Source organism: Mustela erminea, chromosome 17 (assembly GCF_009829155.1).
Source record: "Mustela erminea isolate mMusErm1 chromosome 17, mMusErm1.Pri, whole genome shotgun sequence".
Taxonomy (NCBI): Eukaryota; Metazoa; Chordata; class Mammalia; order Carnivora; family Mustelidae; genus Mustela; species Mustela erminea.
The window spans coordinates 45,787,840-45,794,488 of record NC_045630.1 but is presented as its reverse complement, the minus strand read 5'-3'; positions in this window follow the sequence as shown (position 1 = coordinate 45,794,488).

Genomic DNA, 6,649 nt, shown 5'->3' with positions numbered 1-6,649 from the left:
ACTTCCTGTGCGGTGAACTCAATGGGGGCTTTTCAAAGGTGTCTAGATGGGTTCCCATCCGCAGATGTGGGAACTCCAAGTTGGAATCAGGTGACAGAAACTAAATGATCGTCCAATTTGGCTCCCCCTGGCCGAGCCCTCTGTCCGCCTCCACCCTCCCACCCCGCTTCCCCTCCACGTGACATTTCCAACCCCTTGCTCTGTGGGACAAAGACCTCTTGGCAAACGGCAGGTGGGCCAGGAGACGGGTGTCATCCCCTCGTCTTCCTTGCCTCGCCTCCCCCAGTCTGGCCGATCCAAAGAAATGCCAATGCTTTCGAGAAGCTTCAGTCATTCATAACGGGTCAGTTCCCTCCGGAAATGTTCCCCAGCTCTGCTGAAAGCCTGCCAGGCGACTTGGTGACGTCCAGCTCTCAGCCCACACAATGGGCACGGGCAGAACAATGTGGACTAGGAAAAACATCCCGCCTGTCCTTAGGCTCACATCCTCCTGGGGACCCCACCCCACGCCCACCCCAGGGCTCCCAGAGCGAGTTTTGGGGGGGGGGTCGGGGAGGAGAAGGAGGGGTGCAGAGAGGGGCCCAGAGCAGCTGTGGATGAGGGAAGGTGAGGAGCGGCCGCATTCTGAACCAGCTGGGCAAGTCAGATTAGAAGTCAAATCTGCTTATTCTGGCTCCCTTGCCAGGGCTAGAGGCCAAGGGCTCCACAGCTCGGGGTCGGAATGAATTAAAGTCCTAGCAGGCAAACAAAGCAGTTCAGGTGTACCTGGTGGGAGGCCTTGCTGTGTCATTTAACTAACTCTGTGCGCAAGGTGTTAAACCTCCTTAAGCCTCAGTTTCCACATCTGTGGAATGGGGTCATTGTGCCTGCCCTGTCTACCTCATAGGATGTTTTCAGAGCAAAATGGTCTGCTGTGCGTAAAAGTACCACCATTGTTGCCAAGGGACTACCTGGTCACCCACGGGCACCATGACCCCAATAAAGCAGTTGCGGTGGGGGTGGCATCCTGGGGGTGATCACACTGAAGACCACCCAGGGAACTGAGGATCTGAACCCTGGGAAGAGACCTGGCAGACACTGGGAACTTGAGTACGGAACACAGGCTGGGAGGGGCGCCTGGGTGGCTCAGTCAGTTAAGAGGTTAAGTGCCTGCCTTTGGCTTTGATCATGATCCCCGCATCTGTCTGGGTTCTCTGCTCAGTGGGGAGTCTGCTTCTCCCTCTCCCTCTGCCCCTCCCTGCTCTTGCTCGCTCTCTCTCTCCCTCTCAAATCAATAAAAAAGAATCTTGAAAAGAATGCAAGCTGTTAGACTTTCTAGATAGTCGGGCTTGGGGGAGAACGGATGAGAGGTGGAGAGTGTTGGAGGACTTACCTAGAGGTCACATTTCCATACTAAGCTCTGTTTTTACTCAGGTTGTGCATATTTGGGTGGCTTTTCGGGCAATGGAGCTTATGAGGGGCTGAAAACCCCTGATGCCCTTGCAATGGGCGCAGCCTTACTTGATGCCAACAGAACTGAGAACATAGAGTGTTCACGGAGTTGATTAAGGAGGGCTTTGTAGGGGCGCCTGGGTGGCTCAGTGGGTTAAGCCTCTGCCTTCGGCTCAGGTCATGATCCCAGGGTCCTGGGATTGAGCCCCGGATCGGGCTCTCTGCTTGGCAGGGAACCTGCTTCCCTTCTTCTCTCTCTGCCTGCCTCTCCACCTACTTGTGATCTCTGTCTGTCAAATAAATAAATAAAATCTTAAAAAAAAAAAAAAAAAGGAGGGCTTCCTGGAGGAAGAGAGTTTGAGGCAAGCTTGAAAGGAGGAGAGGGAAATGACTCCTACAAAACGCTAAAGTGGAAACAGACAGGTCGGTGTAAAATCTGGAGCAGGGAGGGCCCTGCAAGGCATCCGGGACGCCCCTTCAGGACAGGAACAGGGGCACTGAGCGCCAGCAAGGGGAAGGCATGTGCTCAAGGGCCAGGGAGTCTGACTCAGCTGGAGCTACTGAGGGAGGTGGAAGAAGAAGTCCAGGCAGAGGAAACATGGACAGATACATTCTGGGAGTGCAAAGACTTGGCGGAGGAAGTGTCTCAGGGCATGATGGGTCCTTGGTCTAGCAGCAGAGCACAGAGCATGCTGTGGGCGATGGGATACAAGCCGGAGAAGGAAGGTCAGAGCTGGGGCACAAAGGGCTCGGGTTGCAGGAACCTTGCAGGAGAAACGACAGTAGGACACTCAATGGCATGTTGGAGCTCAACCGCTGCCAAGTTCCCCTAAGCATTCTGAGCGGGGGGGGGGGGGTGGGGGGGGTGGAGGGAGTAGGGTCTGGAAACACCTAGAAACAAGACTGGCTTCACCTTGTGACTGTGAACGGGCACTTACGCCGCCTAAAGAGGTCCCGTCTCAAGGCAGGGGTAGCGTGGGGCACGCTCCCTTGCTGTAGGGAAGAGCAGGTGGTTGGACTGGGGAAGAGGGGGTTCCAGCAGTTTCCTGATGTATCAGGTGCTTCATTTTTATGTAAATTCATTTTTCTTCACCTCCAGAGCTGAACTGAGGGTACAGGTACAACTCACTTTCGGAGGCTTGCAAAACTCACCAGAGGCTGAGGAAGGGGAGGGGAGGGAGGCTTACCACCACCCCCACCCCCACCCCCGCCAGGCGCTCACACCCTTTGGGCTTATCACGGGGCATCTGTGAGGTCCAGATAACTAAGCTCAGTTCGAAGCCACTACTGTAATTTATGCAATCGGCTTATCTTTCCCTGACCAGACGGGAGTTCCTTGGGAGAGCGCCCTGTTTACTTATTTCCAAATCTTCAGTATTTCACAGACTTGCTAGGGCCAAGGAGATTTTTAATAACTGTCTGTTAAAGTAAAGAACATTTAGGTAGTTTGTTAAGCTTGTAGCACTTTGCGTAACACGGAAACTGTCAGGATACCGGACGTGGGAATTTGCAAACTCTGACGGCAGTTTGGGAGGACGGATACTCCCTACGGACAGAAGGGGGTTTGTTCATTCCTGAGCCCCCACACAGCCCTTCTTTCCTAGTGAGAACCCTTTGGCCTCTGGTCACAGCACCAGCGGTGAAAACGGGGGGTGGTGGTTGATCCCTGCGGCCATCCACCATCTAAATGGGACGCAGATAAGGACACTAACACTTATGCTGAGCTTTCTATGTGGCCCATACCTTCTGAGTGCTTTCCATGTGCTAACTCATTTCATCTCCACAGTACTCCTACGATCAACCAATTTTACAGGTGGGGAAACTGAGGCCCAGAGCAGCCACATGATGTGGTCCCACAGCCAGGAAGTGAGGGAGCAGGATCCAAGTGGAGGCCGCCAGGCTCTTGACCTCCACGCCGCACCGCTCCCTTGCTCATCTGTCCTAGCCTTTCCCACCGTCTTGAACAGTGAGCTGGGCAGTCAACTCCAACACCCAGTGGGGCTCTCGGCCAGAAGTGCACAGTCACGGTGGCTGAGGATAACCTCTCAAGGCAGGTGCCCATGGCAGGAAATGGTTCTGGCCCCTAACCCCTGGGCCTACCCCCTCTTCCCCAAGGCCACGCTCCCACTCATCAGCTCCGGCTTCTGGAATCCCAGGTCTGGTTATTATCCATACTCCAGGGTCACTCCCTGCTCTGGAAAGGCCAATTGTCTTATTATGAAGTGAGTGACTTCATGGGGAGAGTGGCCCAGCCTCCTGGAATCCAGGCGGGAAAGGGGTTCACACACCAGCACCACTGTGTGCCACGTTTCCTTAGCTGCTCTGAGCCCTGCTTCTCACCTGTGGGCCATCCCGTGCTGCCCTGCCTGGCAAAGTAGAGACCCAAGGAATACGGTCAGACCAGGTACAGATCTGGCCAACCAAAGATGGCACCGTCCTTTGCAAGCAGGTGAGACTTGGCAGAGCTGGAGTGCGCCCTGAGCACTTCCCAAGCTCACAAGCTCAGAAGGCAGCAGACCCACTCTGAGACACCTTGACCCAGTGCTTTGATTGTGAACTCTCTTCCATAATGACTTCTGCAGCTACATTTAAATCCCAAAACACTGGGCTGAGGATGTCTTCTAAAAGTCTTGCAAAATCTTTTAGGTAGAATGTGCTTAATATATTCTTACAAATGATCGAGATCTTATCAAGGGTCAAGAAAGCAAGCAAAGAAAAAGTGCCCAGTTTTAATGCCAGGACTGGGATCCCTGGGGGAGGGAGGGAGCTGGAATTCCTGCTCTTAGAGAAGGGTGTGGGCATGGGTAGGGTCTTGATGCTTCCACATTATGAGCAGGAGGTGCCTGACCCCTTGCAGGCACTTGTTCATGAATCCTCGAAATCCCGCAAAAAAGGATGTTGCTGCTACCTCTGTTTTACAGAGAAGAAAACTGAGGCACAGAGAGGTTAAGTAACATGCCCAAGGTGACCCAGCTTGCAGGGAGCAGAGGTGGGATTTGAATCCGTGTCCATGTATTTGGAGCTCTGGGTGTGCAAGAGTTCTCCTCAAGAACCCAGAACCCAGCTGACCCCTCCTCCAGGGAAAACGTGGATGACATAAAAAAGGTTTTGTTGTCTCTGAAATGTTAAGGGAAAAAAAGAAAAAAGAAAAAAAGAACTCGGTAAATTTTAAAAGAATGACTAAAAGACAACTCCCTTTCCCCCCAAGTAACTGAGATCTCATGAGAGGAAGCCAAGACCACATCCTAACTGACTCTGAGACGCTGAGCTCCCCCAAGTAGGGTCTAAGTCAGGGTCAAGTTTGTATCCCTGGTACTGGAAACAGTCTGGCACGGAGTCAGGAGTGCTCAGATGAATAATGAATGAGGGAAGGAGGGAGGAGGAGTCAGGAAGATGAGGACAGGGCTGGAAGCTCCAAGCAGGGAGGAGTGCTGACGGCAGCCGGTCCGGAGGGCAGAGCCACACCCCTGCCTGCCCCTACAGCCGCCCAGGCCGTGGCCCCCCATGTCTGTGTTGGCGTCACCAGAAAATCCATGAGGACAAGAGACAGGATGACATTTGGCACCCGGAGAATTCACAAGGGTCGGAGGCTTGGGGAGTCTGCAAAATCTCCCTTAGGGAGGAGGCTGGGTCTGCTGGCTGCTCCCCAGGTTTAAGGGCCCCCCATGAAGAGGAAGGAGGGGAGGGGCAGCAAGAGGGGGCGGTAGAGGAGAAAGGGGAGAGAGAGGTACAAAGGAGGGAGGGAGGGGGAGGAGAAATGGCTGATGGGCCGGGAAGCTGGCCTCTGCCCGGTCCTTCTGCCCCTGGGAGGGCAGCATCAGAAAGGACAGCAGCCAGAGCGCTGGAGCAGGACGCGGACCCCGAGGTCCCACGCTGCCCCTTCGGTTGGTGGATGGCGGGAGGTCCAGAGGGTCCAGAGGAGGGGCTGGGGGAGGGCAGGGGGTGTGTGGTGAGGACAGGGGACAGTGGCTATCAGCTAATTCTCTGGTGCCCGTGGTCACCTATGCCTGTAGGTGATGGGGTGGGGCCAAGGGTGCTGCCCGCAGTCCCCAGGATCCCAGAAGTGGATCTCCGTGCAGACAAGTGAGCTGAAGCGCCCGCACTAGCGGCCCACATCTGCCTGGGAGGCAGGTGGTGTAGCACAGAGCCTGTGGCCGCACAGGTGCACAGACCTGGGTTCAAATTCTGACCAGCCCCCTTAGCTCAGTGTGGCCAGGCTCACCCCCAAACCCCAGCCGTCTCATCCTTGGGATGTGATGGCCGCCCCCACCTCACAGCAGCCCGCATGAGAGAGGCTCCTCCTCCCTCCTCCCTTGGATCTGGGCTTGTCCTGAAGGGTGTGGATGTCCTTCCCCACCCGCTCTCACAGCCTTCCTCCTGGGGCCTCTCTGAGCCTCGGAAAACAGAGATCTGTGACTTCCCCTTCACAGTGAAACCCAGAGCTTCCTCCCTTCATGGCCCAAGACCCCACATGAGTGGCTCACAAGCCTGGCTCCACGTTAGGGTCACCTGGGGAGACTTTTCTGGCTGCTGATGCTTGGCCCCACACCAGTGGGTCTTGGCGAAGGGATCCGAGCCAGACCCGGACATCGGTCCTTTCTAACCTCACCAGCCTGCCCAGCCTCTGTGACCCAGCCTGCCTCCTCCTTGTGCACACACACACACACACACACACACACACACACACGCACACCCTTCAGGGCCTTTGCTGGAAGGCTCTGTCCTTGGGGGTCCACATGACTCCCCGCCACTACTCACTGCTCCCCCTGATCTTATCATAGAGCCCCCAACCTGGGCCATCACCTCTCTCCCGACCCTGCTTCATTTGGCTTTATCACACCGCTGACCCCCTGATGGGCTGTGTGTTTACTCGGGTGACATCTCTCTAAGCTCTAGGACACCAGGGACGTGCTAGTTTATTCAGTGTCCCCTCCTCAGGGCCCAACACAGTGCCTGGCACCCAATGGCTGCTTGGCCGAAATCTGTGTAAAGAAAGTCCCCCTGCGCCCCAGGCCTGAGCTCCTGGAAGGGGAAGGCGGACTCCTGCATCGGGGCGTCCTGGCGTCCGGCATAGGACCAGTCAGTCTGGGGCCAATTCATGGTGCTGGTGGTTTGCTCTGGAAACAGAAGGGCTGGTGGAATGCCGTGGAGCGTCAGGACCAGAAGGAGGGGTCCAAGCGGATGGAGGTGGGAAAATGGGCCGCAGGGCACTGAGCTG